Source organism: Hypanus sabinus, chromosome 2 (assembly GCF_030144855.1).
Source record: "Hypanus sabinus isolate sHypSab1 chromosome 2, sHypSab1.hap1, whole genome shotgun sequence".
NCBI lineage: Eukaryota > Metazoa > Chordata > Chondrichthyes > Myliobatiformes > Dasyatidae > Hypanus > Hypanus sabinus.
Window position 1 is genome coordinate 91,393,356 of NC_082707.1, and position 18,359 is coordinate 91,411,714.

The 18,359-nt window shown below is 41.9% G+C and overlaps 1 protein-coding gene and 1 long non-coding RNA gene across 2 annotated transcripts in view; one reads left to right on the forward strand and one right to left on the reverse strand.

The window, feature by feature from the left end:
* gpc1b (glypican 1b) overlaps window positions 1–18,359 on the forward strand; it is a 201,080-nt gene that overhangs the window by 7,424 nt on the left and 175,297 nt on the right. The gene's annotated exons all lie outside the window — the stretch shown is intronic.
* LOC132381167 (uncharacterized) overlaps window positions 1–18,359 on the reverse strand; it is a 28,717-nt gene that overhangs the window by 4,361 nt on the left and 5,997 nt on the right. Inside the window, exon 2 of the long non-coding RNA XR_009507962.1 lies at window positions 1,070–1,189. This is a non-coding gene — a long non-coding RNA (uncharacterized LOC132381167). The remainder of the gene's footprint in view (window positions 1–1,069; window positions 1,190–18,359) is intronic.

An 18,359-nucleotide genomic window follows, 5' to 3' on the forward strand; every position in this document is an offset into this window, starting at 1 on the left:
GGAATGTATCTTGTCGAGTCCCCAATTTCTGGAGTTCTCTCACCTAAACTTCACCGTCCACTTTAAGATGACCCTCACCCCAAAAAAGAAGCTAGCAGTGCTGCTACCTCACAGCTGCATCCTGACCTTAGTGGCTGTCTCTGTGGAGTTTGCACATTCTCCCTGTGTCCACGTGGATTTCTTCCCATGTCCCAGTGGCACGTGGGTTGGTGGGATAATGAATTGCTATTCATTATGAATTGCCCCTGCTGTAAAAGGGAGTGGTGGAACCTGGGATGAGTGGATAGCAAAGTGGTGAATAGGTTACAGGGGAAATTAGTGGAAGGGGAGGGAAGGGGTTAATAGCCAACATGAGTTGGGTGGAAAGTGGACCCTGCAGTGCTGTATGGAAACACTAGAGGTTGCTTTTGAACACCTACCCTAGTATCTCCTCTTTGGCCCAGAGCTGGCTTTTCTCCAACATGTTCTTGTGATGTGCCCTTTGGATTTTCAGTGTGGTTTAAGCTTCCCTTATGAACGCAGGACTGAGCTCACACTGCATGCCACTGACACTGGGGTCTCATTGCCTACATTATATGAATCTTGCTGGAAGGCTTGCACACTGAAGATGGGTGGAGGAAAATGGATTGTGCTGGGTTGTAATCATACTTTTTGTGTCAGCTTGTATGAAATGAAATAGTCTGCTGATTTTGATTCCCAGCAGCTCCGGTACTACAAGGGTTGGTGGAAGGCTCTGGGAATCTCAAAGAATCATTCAGAACAGAAACTGACCACTTGACCTACAGAGTCTATGCTGACCCTCAGCCACCCATTAACTCCATTCCTAACATTATCCTTTCTCCTTGTGTTCCCATCCACTACACCCCTCCCCCCGCCCCCGCACCACCACCTCCATCGTATTAGCCCATTACTTTTACATTTGGGGCAATTTACAGTGGATAGTTTGACCATTGAAATGTTCACCTTTTGGAGGAAATTGGAATGCACGGACGAAGGCCACATGATCACACACCCAGAACATCAGAGATTAAGATTCAACTTGGGGTGCTGAGGCAGCAACTCTACTCACTGCGTCAATGCGGTGTTTAGTCTGTGGCACTAACTATCGTTAGCACGATTTTCTCTGCACATTGGTTGTTTCACGGTCTCCCTTATGGTTTTTTCCTGGGTTTGTTCATTTTGTGGTTGCCTGTTAGGAGACAAATCTTAAGGTTGGGCAATGTATATATACATTGATAATAAATTTGCTTTGACCTTTGTGGTGAATGTAGCAATGGAGGCATAAGCTTTGAGAGGTAAACATCAAGTCCACGTGTGATTGGTCGAAGCTGGTGGTATCTCTGGTAAACTGATTTTGAAGGGTGTGGTTGGGAAATAACAATCAACCTGGGCATTGAGATGATCTTGCCCGAGTTTAAAATGGTGCTCTGGCGTCTCCGACAGCAGGACTAGCCCCACTCAATGTGTCTTCTGAAAAGGCATACCTCAGACTGTGCACGCTCCCTCAGTGCCACACAAGAGCACTTTGGGTGGTGAAGCACTCTATCCGTTCTGTAGTTGACCACCTCCAGTAGGGCCGCATTCGCTCAGCACTGCACTTGACTGTCCTCCCGAACTTCAGGCGCGTGACCTAAGCCCATGATCTGACTGGCTCTGAACAGCATGCGCCGAGGGCAGAGTCGGAGCTGATTGTGTATAGCCTGCAGTGTGTCTGAATGCCGCCACAGGACCTGTGTGGGAGTTTCAGTTTATAAACAGTGAAGCTTTCAAAGTTTCACCCTCCTTCCAACCCCCTCCATTGCCAAAGGAAACATGTTTTGATTTCTAAAGTGGACTACTCAAATATTTGGCATGCACAGTGAAAATTTCCCCTATCAAAAGCCAACAGGCTTGGCCCCTATCCAGGATGGTATGAGGTGCCCAAGCAGCTACCTATTGAAGCCTGGCTTTAGTTGTGTGCGATAAATATGTTTACATCTCCTCCATCACAAGGCTCCACTGGCTCATTGCCCTTCCAGAACGGAAGGCAAAAATAATCCCTTTGTCTCCAAATAAAGCAGGAAATGCAGGTCAGGCAGCATCTGTAGAGGGAGGAATAGGTGTGACATTTTAGCATGAATAGAATGGTGCAGCTAGTAGAGGCGGTGCCTCATGGTGCCAAAGACCAGGCTTCGATCCTGAACCACCCAGCCCACACCCGGAGCTCTCTGTGTGGAGTTTGCATGTTCTTTCTGTGATTTTCTGCAACATCCTGAAGTAAGTTTATAAGAGATGTGGATGAAGTAGATGGTTGCCATTTTCCCAGGATTGAAATGTCTGATACTAGAGACAATGCACTAAGGTCGGAAGGAGAGTACTTTTTTTTAACAGTGTGGGTACTTGGAATTCATTGGTGGAAGTTGAGGTAAATATGACAGAGGCATTTAGGAGGCTCTTAGATAGGCATATGAATGTGCAAAGAATGGACAAATGTCAATATGGTGTAGGCAGAGGTGATTAGGCATTTAATTACTAGTTTAATTAGTTTAGCAGAAAGTTGTGGGCCTGTTCCCGTGCTTTGTATTCTATCCTAAAGGTGTGCAGGCTGGTGGGCTGCTGTGAATCAGCCCTCGTGTGTAAATGAATGGTAAAATTGGGAGGGGGATGATGGGGATGTGGAGAGAATAAGAAATGGCTTAATGGAGGATTGGTGTAATGGGTGTTTGACGTTGACCAGGAAGCTTCAGGACCCTTTTTTGTGTTGTGTGACTCTGATCTTTCATAGTCCAATAAAGGCAGAGACCACAATGCTAAAACGTATTGTGCCCTCGGTGAAGAGGGTTTTTCAAACCATGAGCGGCTACTTGAGAATAGTTCCTGATGGTAACATTCTGGCTTTCTCACCCACAGAGTACTGTAATGCCAGTAATCTGAACACTTTACTGTTCTTCCCCGTGTGGTACAGTGAAATATCCAGAAGTGGTAGAGGACAGTCCACTTCTGAGCTAAGCTCCCTAATTTCTGTTTCTCCACTCTCACTAACACCATAATTATTATTTTGAAATATGATTTGAAGAAGAATACTCTTTAAATCTTTGAACCCATCAGTCCCTGCTTTCTCCTTTCCTGTTTTTGTAACCTTGTTTGGAAGAGCTGACTATTGGGAGTTTGCATCATGAAGTACTGTTGATCCTGGAATCTGGAGCAACACACCGAGAACATGGGGAGCTCAATGTGTCAGGAAGCACCTGTGCAAAGGAATGGACAAACTGAAGGGTCTTGACCCAGAATGTTGACTGACCCACTGAGTTCCTCTGGCATTTTGCATGTTGTGTGAGGTTGAAGGAGTCCATGAGTGCCGTGGTTTTCCTGAAGGCACAGTGGAGCAGAGCCCTAGCAGATAGGAACATGTTTGCAATCTGTTGAGAGGTCTGCAGGCCTGAATGGTAAGTGGTGGTCATAGTAACGTCTCCAATAATGGAGATTGCAGAAGCATCATTACAGATGCAGCCTTGGGAGAAGTCATCTCAGCAGCTAACTGACTCGCTGTACTGCAGGTATTGGCCGATGTTTAATCAGCCCGCAATGAGTTTTGGTCAGATATCCTAATGTCAGTAGAGTGCCCCTTCAAATAGTAAGAAGGTAAATGGATATGTGTGGTGCCATAGCTGGTACTTATTACCCATTCCTAATTCTCAAATTGCATGACTTCCTAGGCCATACTTAAGAAATGAGTCACCTGCATTGGTGGCTTGAAGTTGTATGCAGACCCAGCTGGGGTAAGGACAATAATGAATTTGGTGTGCTTTGCAACAATCCAATGGATCTGTGATCATACTTGTTAATGACTGTTTTATTTTACATTGTTAATACTAAAAAATAGAAAGAGGACATTGAATCCCTTTGCTCTGTCATCCAATAAGATCTCAACTGATTTTTTCCCCTTGCCTCAGCATCGCTTTTTCGCACTAAACCCATACACAATTCTCTTTAAAATCTATACACTCCTTTCTTGAACAAGTTCAACATCTTAGCTTCCACAGTCCTCTTAGAGAGAAATTTCTAAAGATTCACCAGATATTCCCCCATCTCTTTCCCAAATGGGTGACCTCTTATTTTGAGAGTGTTAATCACCAGCCAGGAAAAATGCCTTGTCTGTCTCTACTTCCTCAAAAGCTTGCTTGAGACTGGTTTCAAATTTCGGTAATTGCCCCATGATGAGATTTGAACCTGGGACTCTGTTCTTCACCACACTGCTGTATTTCTAGTCTAGTCATTTACCACTACACCTTCACCATATCCTGCCCCTGAGCCCGGATTGTGTTGACCTTTACTGAGATGGTCCATGATGGTCGTGGCTTGTGCCTTGGAGTGCCAATCTTCATTAGTGCAGGTGGAAATGGTTGTTGAGTGAAACGATGATGTTACTAGTTCCACTAGTGAATCTAGCAATCATCTGAAACACTGCTGTGTGTAATGCACATAAGTGCATGATCCATTTGTGCATCATGCAGAAATCATCCTCAGTATGAGGTACTTACAGTCACACTTCAATCTTGTAAGCACCCAGAAATGCGTATAACGTGGACCATTTTGGCTATACTGTGATCCATCAGTCTCATCAATCACCACCCTCCCACCTATTCAATTTCAAACCTTTTGTCATAATTGCTGAACCTCTTGACCATCTTTATCCCAACCAAAGTGTCAATTCTTAAAAGTAAGTGCATTGGGAGGCTAACATGGAATACCACACACTGTTTTAGTCCCCTTAACCAAGATAAGATTATTTGCAGTTTAGATGAATAAGGAATTTCAGTCATAGAAAATCCTAAGGTGGGCTTGACAGGGTGAATGTTGAGATGTTTTCACTAGTCGGAAACTTTGGAACGAAGAGATCTAGATACAGGATAAGGGGTCAGACATTTAAAATTGAGGTAAAAAAATTCTAAGCCTAGAGTGTGGTGAGCCTGTGGAATTCCTGATGCAGAGGCCTATGAAGGCTGGTTCATTAGTAGTATTCAATGTGCAGGTAGATAAGGTTTTGAAAGAATGAGGATTGAGGGTTATGGGAAAGTGGCACAGAGGAGGGTTTGAGGCCTGGAGAAAATCAGCTATGTTCATCGAATGGTCAGGTTTGATGTGTTGAGTGGCCTGTCTCTGCTATTTTATTGTGTTCTTGTCCTACACAGTGGAGTTGACGTTCAGCATTGGGATTTCTCCATTCTATTGGTCTGTGGCATGGTTCAGACAGTTTCATCTCTCAGTCTAAAAGGTGCTGCAGTGTAAAAAGGACATGCACAGCCAATAGTTGAGACAAGTGGCACATTTGACAGAGTCAGAGGCACAGTGGCTGTCCAGATCAGATGAGTGGTAGTGTGGAGGGAGTTAATGGGAATGTGGGAGAATAATAAAAAAAATAGTAATTGTATCGGGTGAGTGTAAGAGGGTGGTTGAAAGTCAGCACGGACTGAAGGGCCTGTTCCTGTGCTATGTTCTAATCACTTCTGTCACAGTGTATTGAGCAGTTAGAGATGGGAATAGTGTGGGAGGAAAGTTTGGGGATTTAGTCTACAATTATTCTTCCACTATACAGTCCCTCATATATTTGGGCAATAAATTTTGCATCAAATTAGAGCTAATTTGCTGTATGACTGTCTGATTTTAATTATGGGAGTGCCCCTTCTCACATTAAATTGCTTCTGAGACAAATATTGGCCCTTTAATTGGTGTTTAAGGAAGAGGAGGAGGAGAAGAAAGAAAATCTGGCCTATTAATATGTCTGGCCTTGTCTGGTGCTGGCTGGGTTGTCTGGACCTGCTCAGACCTGTTGTCATCAATCATCCCCACCCACTCTGCCTCTTCCCTACAATCTCCACCTATCTACCGAGGAGAAATCTCATTCTGCCTTTGTTGTGTACTGCCTGAAGAATGCCCCCCTGAACAATGGCCCCCTGAACAATGGTCGGTTCAGCGTTATTAACCTTCACAAGAATAATGAGCAAGTGACCCTTTGCCTACATTTCTTCCATTTGGAAAAATAGACTTGCTTAAGTATGCCTTTGTTTCAAATGCTGTTCAAAAAGGCCAACCTTTTGACAGAGCCCAAGAGCATGCATCACAGTGGTAGGACAAAGTTAAGAGCTGGTAAACTCTCTAATTGACGGAAGCCTCCTTTGTGAACTTGTGTTTCACAGAGCCAGACCTTCTTAAACCCAGTGTTGCCGTTTCCATAGAAACGATCTAAGCCCCTGACCACCATACATTGTAAATTTAAATACATTCCTCCAAGTCCTTTCGGGGTCCTTTGGCTGAGTGTCTGCTGGAAAATTGTGGCTCGAATTTTGAGTTGGTTAGGAAGTGAAAGTATTTCAATTTTTATCAAGTACCATTTGTTGGCACGCTGTCGGTGCTGCCTACAGAGTTGTTCTTGCATAATAATTGTCACTACCTCAGCAGATGCTGCTGTCATAGCCTAGCTGTCATTCTCAGGCATAAGGAAGATTAAATAACGGGGAGCATCTTTTTTTCCCCAGTAATATCCCCTGCATCAGATATTAATGATAGAGGAATTTGAAGTTGAAGTTCAAAGTAAATTTATTATCAAAGTACATAAACGTCACCATATACAACTGAGATTCATTTTCTTGCAGGCATCACAGGAAATGCAGGAAACACAATAGAATCAATGGGACATCATCTGCAAAAAGACAGCCAAGCAAAATTAAAAACAAAAGAGGAGATAATAATAAATAAATAAATAAGTTATAAATAACAAGAACATGATATGAAGAATCTTTGAAAATGAGTTGATAGGTTGTGGGAACATCTCAATATTGGAGTGAGTGAAGCTATCCCCCTTTAGTTCAGGAGCCTGATGGTTGAGGGTAATAATTGTTTCTGAACTGAGTGATGTGAGTCCTGAGGCTCCTGTACAATCTTCCAGATATCAGCAACGAGAGAAGAGCACAACCTCAATGGTGGGGGTCCTCGATGATGGATGCTGTTTTCCTGCAACAGCACTGCACGTAGATGTGCTTTACCCATGATGGAGTGGGCACTATCCACTTTTTTTGCAGGCTTTCTGTTCAAGGGCATTGGTGTTTCTTTACCAGGCTGTGATGCCAGCAGTCAGAATACTTTCTCCACATATCTGTAGAAGTTGGTAAAAGTTTTAGATGACATGAAAAATCTTTGCAAACTTTTAAGAAAATAGAGGCACTGCGATGCTTTCTTTCTAATGGCACTTGTGTGCTGGGTCCAGAAGAGGTCCTCTGAAGTGATAACACTGAGGAATTTAATGCTGACCCTCTGTACCTCTGATCCTCCAATGAGAACCGGTTTATGGACCTCTGGTTTCCTCCTCCTGAAGTCAATAATCAGCTCTTTAGTCCTTTTGTTCTGTTTTTAACTTCAAACTATTAAACTAATTGAAAGGAAACAAGAGAGTTGAGAGATGTGAGTCTTAGTTTCTGTTAAAGTGAGTCACATGTGTATCACATTCTAGTGTCATGAAGTATGTAATTCACGTATTTTTATGTATAACCTGTAAATTATTCAAATAAACAGGAATGCTTCATCAACTGATATACTCAAATATTGCTGAAATATTAAATACACAACACCCCTCCCTGCTTAGCTATAAACTCCAACTTGATATAGGATGCATCTCAACTAAATACAGTGTACATTATACAACTACTATTTACAGAAATCCACAGCATCATCGTTTTAAAATTGTCCCACTCAGTTCCTGACCAGAGAGGTCACTCTGGTTGGCAGGGGAGACTTGTGGCTGTTAAACAATCTCAGGTTCTGGGGCCAACTGCGAGGTGGTTGGACGAGTTGATTCTGAGACTGCAGGAAGCATTTCTGACAGGTCTGGATAGCTTTCTTCTAGTTTGTGCATCTTGATCCTGGGGTGCTGCTTTTAATTCACTGGAGTATTCTCTTATTAATCCTTATTGCACCTCCATGATCTGCCATTGGCACAGTCTGTTTAATCTCTTTTTATATGGCTTGCATCCTATCCCAAGAATCAAGCTGGTATATTGAACTTCACACACATTTATATTGGGTCGCTTTCTTCTGATAGAGGCAAGAGCTTCTGACACCAGCCCAATTGATACTTCCAAATCTGGGATTGACAAGGTATTAGTTGAACAATGTGTTTGACTTGGAAATGTATCTCATTCAGTTGTGCAAACATGTGATATAGTTGCATGATTATTCTTTATAGTTGCCTACTTTCAGCCTTCATCCTTGGACCGCAGAATTGGAGTTTTCATGGGCATGAGGTTATAGCACAGAATCAGGCCCTTCAGTTCATTGAATCCATACCAATCACCAGGCACCCATTTAAACGAATCCTACTTTATACTCTCCACTTTCTATATACACCTTCCACATGACAGCTTGCTAGTTCAGGACTAAACCAGTGTTACTGGAGTTGTGAGACATCAGTTATGTCAACAGCACCAACCTGCCATACATTTTACAAGGAAAGCTTCACTGGACAGGATGCAAAGGGCTGTTGGGAGCTGCAGTGATTTGTATGGTCTTAAATTTCGGACAGTAGCTGAGAGGCTGATCGGGGATAGGCATTGTTATGATGGAAAGAGACAAAGGAAGATAAAAATTGTAAGAACCATAGGAACAGAAATAGCAGATGTTGCATTATTAAAGTAAATCATTTTGATACAGTAGCTCATTTAGTAAACAAAGCAATGTACTGTTTAGTATTAAGAGATAACTTATGTTTTTTCCACTCTTTCTAATAATCTATTTTAAATTTCATTTTTATACTTCTATCTGTTTTGATTTACTTCTAGTCTAAATAATCTGGATTTTGGACAATTTTGTAGATTCTCAGTAAATGTAAATGTTTTTTTTTCCATTTCTTAGAGTAGATTTATTTCGTTTCAAGGGGAAGAAAGAAGTTTGCAGTTCAAAGTAGATTTATTATCAAACTATATGTTACCATGTACAATGTGAGATTTCATTTCCTTGCAAGCCTACTCAGTAAATCCAAAAACCATAATAGAATTAAAGAAAGATGGTACCAATTAGGTGTTCAACGAAGTGCAAAAGAAAACAATCTGTGTAAGTACAAAAAGAAGCAAGAAAAAAATAAGCAATAAATGTTGAGAACATAGATGAAGAGTCCTTTAAAGTGAGCCTGATGGCTGAGGGGGTAATGACTGTTCCTGAACATGATGGTGTGAGTCCTGAAGCTCCTGTACTTCCTTCCTGATGGCAGCAGCGAGATGAGAGCATGGCCTGGGTGGTGGCGGTCCCTGATGATCTACTTTCCTGTGAGAATGCTCCATGTAGATGTGCTGAATGGTGAGGTGGGCTTTACACACATTGGACTGAGTCATATTCACTACTTTGTGTAGGGTTTTCTGTTCAAGGGCATTGATGTTTCCATACGAGGATGTGACGCAGCCAATCAATATATTCTCCACTGCACACCTATCAAAGTTCATCAAAGTCTTAGCTGTCATGTCGAATCTTTGCAAAGTTATAAAGAAGTAGAGGCGTTGCTGTGCTTTCTTCATAATTGTGCTTCAATGTTGAGCCCAGTGCAGAACCTCCAAAATGATTACACCGAGGAATTTAAAGTTGCTGACCCTTTCCACCTCTGATTTCCCAATGAGGACTGGCTCATGCACCTTTGGTTTCCTTCTACTGAAGACAATAATTATCTCCTTGGTCCTGCTGACAATTGAGTAAGAGGTTGCTGTTATGATACCACTCAGCCAGATTCTCATTCTCCTTCCTATATGCTGATTCTTCACCACCTTTGATTCAGCCCAAGTCAGTGGTGTCTTTAGCAAACTTGGATATGACATTTTAACTGTGTTTACACAGTCATAAGTGTGAAGTGAGTAGAGGAGGGGGCTAAGCACACGTCCTTGTGGTGCACCTGTGCTGATGGAGATTGAGAAAGCGAGCCCATGTGTCCAAAGATAAATTGGCACATATTTTTCCTAATATAAGCCTTATTTGTGACAGATGTAACACAGAAGTGGCTACTCTAACTCATATGTTTTGGTCATGTGTAAGTTTAAACAATTTTTGGAGGGATATGTTTGGAATATTATCTGAAGTTATAGATGTGGATGTTCAACCTAATCCACTTACAGCAATTTTTGGGATTATTCCAGAGGAAGCGACAAAGTGTCTGCTTCCGCCCAACATGTGATAGCTTTTTCAACTTTACTGGCAAGGAGAGCTATTTTGCTACACTGGAAAGAATCTAACCCGCCTACTCCATTATGCCATTATGTCATGTCTAAGCTTGGAGAAAATTAGAAGCCGGACATTTGATACATCCTTTAATTTTGAACGAGTCTGGCGACCCTTTATTCAATATTTTCGCATGATTTATTTTATTTTTATTTATTTATTTTTCTTTATTCTCTTTGGGGAAAATCCTTATCCGTGAAGGTTCGGAGATGACTGGAAGGATGTTTCTTCTCTCTTTAATTTTACCCTCAATTGGACTGCCCAATCTTTCTTTTTCTTTCGTTCTTTCTTTTTCCTTTTTTTGTTTCAGGTTAGTTAGTGGTTTTTCTTTTCTTTCATCAATATAATTTCCAATCTTTTTTTTATGTTTGCTATGAGGAGTTGTAGTTTTTTTTGACCGTGGTATATATAACAGCATAATATTTTACCTATTTGATTTTGACATTGTATACTTTGTTGTTATTATTGCTGTTTACATGTCTTTTATTATCTGTTTGTTAAACTCCTCTGATTTGTATATTATTTATTTGAAAATCAATAAAAATTGAAAAATGAAATGAATGAGAAAGCGATGTTGCAGTTCCAAACTGACTGGAGTCTGCAAGTGAGCAAATCGACAATCCAATTGCACAAGGAGATATTGAGGCCAAGGTTCCACTGGAATAAGTGTACAATGGTTGTGTCATAAGCAGGATTCTCAAACTTTCCTTAGTGGTTGTGTCTTTCCCATTCGAACTCTTTATGTGCAGGATCCCAAGGACTTGAGGGCTGAGTTATAAGAGAGAGTATGGACATAGAGTATAGGCTAGGACTTTATTCCTTGGAGCATAAGAGAACTGTGTGATCTTTTAGAGTCATATAAAATCAAGAATGTGCATAGAGAGGGTGAATATACACAGTCATTTTCCCAGGGAAAATGGATATATTTTTTAAAAAAGACTAGTGTTCACATGTTTAAAGCGAGAAAAGGGGCATCTTCACGCAGAGATGGAAAAAAGTACCAGATGAAGTGGTTGAAGCAGGTACAATAATGACATTGAAAGGACATTTGGATAGGTACAGGATAGAGAATGTATAGTGGGATATGAGTCAAATGGGACTGGTTTACATCTTTTAGCGACTCATTCCAGATGTGCACCATCCATTGTGGTTGGCATGGATGAGTTGGGCCTGAGAGCCGGCTTCCATGGTGTAGTACTCCTGCACTCCAGTGGGCAATCCGTCAGTGTGTGGAGCTGAGGTGAGACACCTTACTGAGGCTTACACAGGAAGGGTAGACACTGTTGATACAATGCCCTGTGAAGTTGGGTGCCTTGTCATGACATTGTAGCTTTATTTTTCCTGAGGATACCATGGGCAGCAGTTAGAATTGTCATGCGGTGTACTCATTGCATCGGATATCTGTTGGCAAACCTCTGGAACAAGTTGTGCACGAAGATCTGTGCATGCAATTGGCACATACCAAAGTGATCCATCACTTTTTAGCTGATCAGTTATACTGCCAGCAAAAACACAGTAAATGTATCAACCAACACCTGGTTAGAGTCTCTGTCACACTTGGTAGAACTGAACTTAATGTAGACATGAGAATTACTGAATCCTAAATACAATTGTACCTTTTTCAAAGCTATGCTTTAAAAGTAAAATGCATGGTAAATACAGTTAACACATGACATTCTCTATTTATTATGTCATCAGTTCTATTCATTTTCTTACAGCGTGTCAACTCCTGTATCCTCAAACAATGCACCCATGAACTTTTTCATTGGCTGTTACATGGTTGCAAGGTGTCCAGTGGTGGCATGTCTGTAGACTGTGGTCCTTCCCTGTAAACTGCACCAAGCTTCAGTGCAACTCACAGTCTGTACTCCTGAACCCTGGAACATGCCAGTTCCATTTGCTTGTGGATGTCTGCTTACACTGGAAATACAATTTCTGATATAACAGGAACTGATTAAGGGCATCTTAGTATTTGGGTTGTCATTAAAGTGAAGGCCACTGACTCCGTTAACTTCTGGTGTGTATATGTGGAATGGACACTGAATCACAGATGCAGTCAATATTAGGAAAGATTTTGCTTTAGATATCTTGCTCTTTATAATGTATAAGCAAGCAGAGAAGTACTAGAACTAGTTCGGAGCACCATATAGTTAGGAGGATGATTACAGAAGACAACAGATACCACAGAGGCATTCTGATGACTTAGTTGAAGTGGTGCTGTTATGGCAGAATTATGATTACTGAGTTCTACACAGCAAGAAATCAGAAAGGGATAGTGACAAATACATTTTCAGTAATATCAGTTGAGGAGTTGCTATTGGCTAGAATGCAAACTCTCACTCGCTTTTCAAAAGAGAGCTGTTAGATCTTTACCATTTGGGAGGGTAGATGCACCTTCAGTTTAATTACTCAGCCCAGCTAAACTGTCAAGTAAACCTTGTTGCTTGAATGGGGCATGAACCTGCAATTGCCTGAGGTAGAAAAGATCCCACTAACAGACCCATTTGCTTCTTCCTGAGTGTTTCCTCCCTACAGTGCATTTGGTTGTTTAACATGTCCATGGTTATGGGCCAATAGGGTCTGTCTGAGATTCCTGATGCCAGCAGGAACGATGGTATAGAATCATTAACATGGGTCCTATGGCCATCCTTATCTCTGCCAATTGTGGTGACAATCTGCGCTCATCCCTTTTGGCTGCTTTTGCTCCCATGTCCCTCAGCTTCTTTTCCATCCAACTTCTGTCCAAGTACCCTTTAATCTTTGTGGTTGTGTATATCTCCAATTCCTCTTCTAGCAAACTCATTTCAGATATTTACCATCCTCAGATCACCTATAACATTCTTCCCTCTCGTCTTTAAGCCTGTGCCTTCTAGTTCTTGACTCCCTTTCATACAAGGGAAGACTGCTAACTATCTGCCCTTTCTATGCCCCCCATAATATTATGAACCTCTAAGGTCACCCCTCATCTTCTCATATTCCACAGAGAATAAACTCAGCCTATCCAATTTCTCCTTGTAACTATAGTCCTCCATTCCAGGCACAGTCCTAGTGAATTTCTTCTGCACTCCAAAGCAATCATATCCTCCTTGCTGTATGAGACCATAACTACACACACAACTCTCAGTGTTGTCCCACCAATGCTTTGTATAATTGCAATATGATGTTCTGACTCTTATACACGGCACCTTGGCCTATAAAGGCAAATATACTGAATGTGTATTTTTTACAACTCTATCCATCTCTGTTGCACTCTCTAGGATCAATGGATCTGCTGGACTCCCTACGGTATATCAAAGGTCCCCATCATTTTGACTCTGGAAACTTAACCTTGCATTTGTCCAGATTCAATTCCATCTGCCAGCATACCTCTCAACCTTCTAGTTGAATTACCTCTACCCCCCCCCCCCACTCTGTGTCCTTAGACAATGTTCCTCATTATTTACAATTCCACCAATTTTCAAGCTGTCTACAAACTACTAATGCCTTTTACAGTTATAGACATGAGATTCTGCAGATGCTGGAAATCCAGACTAACGTATACAAAATGCAGGAGAAACTCCACAGGTCAGGCAGATCCATGGAAAGGAATAAACAGTTGATACTGCGGGCTGAGACCCTTTATCGGGCCTCTTACAGTTAATTTGGTCTAATAAAGGGTAAGCGTAGGCTGGGGTCACTGCTTCACTATTTTATTCAGGGTTCCTTTGGGAGGGACTGAGATTGAGATATGGGTAAAGTGCAAGGAAGAGCTCAATTATGGTGGAATCATGGTAAGATAATACAACAGATGTCACCAACCAATACCATCCAGGTCAGGGGTTCCCAACCTCTTTCAAGCCATGGACCAATATCATTAAGCAAGGGATCCATGGACCCCAGGTTGGAAATCCCTGCTCCAGATAAAACCTAAGACAGTCTTTGGAAGCTATGGTGCCTCAATAACAGCACCTCACAGACATGTGAGCCACTTACCTAGGAAAGGAGAACTCAGCATCTTTAAACCATTGTCTTGCACAGGAAGCAGGTCACCATTCCTTCATTACACTGGGTGAAAACCTATGTGTGTCAAATTTCCCATGGATAGTGGATTTCAGGAGCTTGTTGCCCCAGAGGGTGGTGGGGACCAGAGCACTGTATATAATTAAGGTGGGGATAAATAAATGTTGAGGAACTGTCAGAGAAGAAGAGTTAAGAGAAACATTACTCAGCGAGCATCTGGTTGAATGCCAGAGAAGATGTGAGGAGCCTAGTGGCCTAGTAGTGATTCTATTTTCTCGAGTTCTGCCACATGCTACTACCTTCATCCCATAATCTGTACTGATTCAAGAATCAGTTCATCATTTCCTCATGGGCAATAAATGCTGTCTTTGTGAGCACCATCCACATGCCACAAATAATAAAACATACAGTTGCTAGGATGTGTCTTTGTTGGGGCAAACTGGGAGAGAAAGCCGTTCACAAGTTCAGATCACCATGTATTGAACTGGCTGAATCAGACCAGTGTCATCACTACACTGACTGCAGACATCAGTTTTCAAAACCAAGAGTGTTCAGGGATTCTGCATATGTCAAACGGGAGATTTGTTCAAAAATTATATTCAGTCTTGATTATGGCCATCCCTTTTGAAGCAGACGATACAATTCTTACTCCAGGGATCAACAGCTCTGCAGTACAGGTCTTTGTGTGTGTAAGGAGAGTTGCAGTCAATGTTGGTGTACTAATGAGAACTGTGTATTCTAAGATAACCTGTGGAGACCGAAGCACCTCACCTACGGTGTTCTTTTTTTGGAAGATTCTTGCATTTTTCAGTCAGGTTATTTAGCTGAATGTGTTGCCAGAGTCAGACACAACCCAAGGAGAGATTGATTTGGGGGTGGGGGGGGGGGGGGGGAGGAGTAAAGAAAGGTTATCAGTTTTGGTACTACTTCCCTGATTTTTGAGCTCTCTGCTGAATTTTAAACACATCATGAGGTTCTGGGTACTGCTGTTAACCTCAAACATCTTTGTTCTTTAATTCTCAAAACAGGGGATAGAGGCCTTAAATTATACTGGATGTTTTTGACATGGCTCAGCTGGATGAAGATCTCTCAGGCTAGTCGACCACCCTCCTCTCTTTCATTTACTGCAGGCCCTGAAGCAGATTTATAAAGCAGAGGTCAATTTAAATATGATTAATCTAAGATATAAAAATAACTGAGTAGACTGGCTTAACTTTCACTATGGATAAGGCAAGTGCCCTCACAGATCATGGAGGATATTGAACAGGATGGTCTGGCAATTTGTTCAGGATGCCGTACTGCTCAATTCCCAAAAGGATGTTAAATTGCTTTAATAGGATAAAGAAATTGTTTATTTAACAGAGGGATTAATAAGACAAGGGCTCCACAACATTTAGAATACCTCTGGATAAGTACATGGATAGGAGGGGTTTAGAGGACAAACAGGAACCATTTTGATGGGCACCATGTTTGATATGGATGAGTTGGATTGGAGGGCCTGTTCCATACTGTGTTACCCCCATATTACTCATAATAACATGTATAGTGCACAGTGTTAACAGGCCATAAAGCCCAACTGGTATTTATACTCTACTACAGACTTTCACCCTAAGGTCTCTGTACGCCACTACTCCCAAAGTCCCTGCTACTTACTCTACTTGTCTTTCCAGGATTTGACCTCTCCATTTGCATTGCCTCACGCTTGTGTACATCAAGTTCCTTCTGCCACCACTCTGCCCAACTTTCCAGTTGACTTGCATTCTGTTCTGTCCTTCAGCTTACATCATTAACCCCTTTCTCTCCAAGGTACTTTGATCTAGTTTTCTCTTCAGTGCTTACATGGAATTCACCACCTCTTTCAGAGGGAAATCCACTTTCTCTGCTTCTACTGAATTTCCCAAGTGAGTCTCATTTCTTCATGGGCTTGAGCAACATGATAAAAATCTGCTAAGCTGATCTGTATGTTATGGGCTAATTCTGACAAATGATGTGGTTTTTGGCTCTAATACCAATTCTGTTACGTAATGTCCCCGATCTGAGAAGGCAGTGTCTTCTCGTGAATGTAAGGACCATAAAGATACAATAAATGGATTGGTTTCTAGTCATTCTATCATTGTGAGCTGTTGAAATTCCCCAAAATAATGAGTAGTGAATGTCATTGAAACAGATCCAATAAAGTTTGAAGGGGGGAGTTGAATTTTGAAAAGGGAGACAGGACTGGGGGATGCGTTCAGAGGTTGGTGGGTGGTTTTCATTGATGAGACTGGATTCTTTCATATAATGGTCAACTTTCCTGCTCCAAAAACCTTGCAGAAATGAGGCTGCAGTTGCTGTGCAGTGTGGAAAAACTAGGAGGAATCTGGAGTTCGTTAGGAAGCCTCTCAGATGTCTAAATTCTCACTAGTTTATGTACAGCATGTTAGGTTTTGTAACTCCAAAACTTAAAATTAATCAAAAGAAAAAACACAGGAACTTAGGATAAAGTGTCTGCTTCATTTCACTTTAGTGAGATGCTCACACATGATGCGGTGGCGTGGTGACTTATGCCATTCACATTCTTACATATCACCTGTAATTAATTACGAAAGCAAAAAATGCTTAATCAAACAATAGATTTACAATACTACTAAAATATTAAATACACAACTCTTCTCCCTGCTTAGCTGAAAACTCCAATTCCATATAGAATGCATCTCAACTGTACACACAGTATAGACATCCACAGCACAGTAAAATTAGGATTGTCCCATTCAGGCCTAAAGATTTGATCACTGTGGAAGATTTCTTACTCTTGTGGGTTGATAACCCCCCTGACAGGAGGATCACTCTGCTTGGCAGGTGAGACTTGTGGCTGTGAAACAATCCCAGGTTCTGGTTGGAGGAGTTGCCTCTGGGACTGCAGGAAATGGTTCTGACAGCTCTGGGTATTTTAGTTCCCTAACAGTTGACTCTGCTCTTCTCAACTGATTAATTTCTCATCTCTAGATTACATGAGACGCAGTCTCCACTGTTTCAGAGAGGTGTTCCAGTAATGCCCTTAATCTTTCCAAATACCCACATTTGATCACCTCTGTAGTCCCTCACTAGGACTGCTTGTCCAGGAGTGAAACATCAAACTTCCTTGTTTGAAGAGCCCTCAATTTCTCACAGCTGTTTGTCCTGCAGTCTCCTCCTGAGAATGGATTTGAGCAGATCCAAGCATAAGTGCGAGGGTTAACTCAGGAAGAGCATAGCTGGTGAGTTGCTGGTTGTGGAAATGAGATGCAAGTAGGAAATTAGCGAGCTTCTGATTCAGTGTTATTGTAGTGTGTTCTGCTGCCACTGCTCGCAGTGCATTCATTAGACTCTGGACAGAGCTCTCTGGCAAGCCACTTGTAGCTGGCTACAAATAATATAGAAATACTGCAGCACTATACAGGCCCTTCAGCCCTCAGTGCTGTGCTGAACATGTACTTACTTTATAAATGACCTAGGATTACACATAGCCTATTTTTCTAAGCTCCATGTACTTATCCAGAAGTCTCTTAAAGGACCCTAATGTATCAGCCTCCACCACCATCGCTGGCAGCCCATTCCACGCATTCACTACTCTGTGTAAAAAAAAAACAAACAACAACAACTTAGCCCTGACATCACCTCTGTACCTACTTCCAAGCACCTTAAAACTGCCCTCTCATGATGGCCATTTCAGCCCTGGGAAAAAGCCTCTGACAATCCACACGATTGATGCCTCTCATCATCTTATACACCTCTATCAGATCCCCTCTGTCGTCTGTCACTCAACCTATTCTCATAAGGCATGCTCCCCAATCCAGGCAACATCCTTGTAAATCTCCTGTGCACCCTTTCTATAGTTTCCACATCCTTCCTGCAGAGAGGTGACCAGAACTGAGCACAGTACTCCAAGTGGGGTATGACCAGGGTCCTTTATAGCTGTAACATTACTTCTCGGCTCCTAAACTCAGTCCCATGTTTGATGAAGGCTAGTGCACCATATGACTTCTTATAGCTTCCTATGGACTCGGACCCCATGATCCCTCTGATCGTCCGCATTGCCAAGAGTCTTACCATTAATACTATACTCTACCATCAAATTTGACCTACCAAAATGAACCACCTCACACTTACCT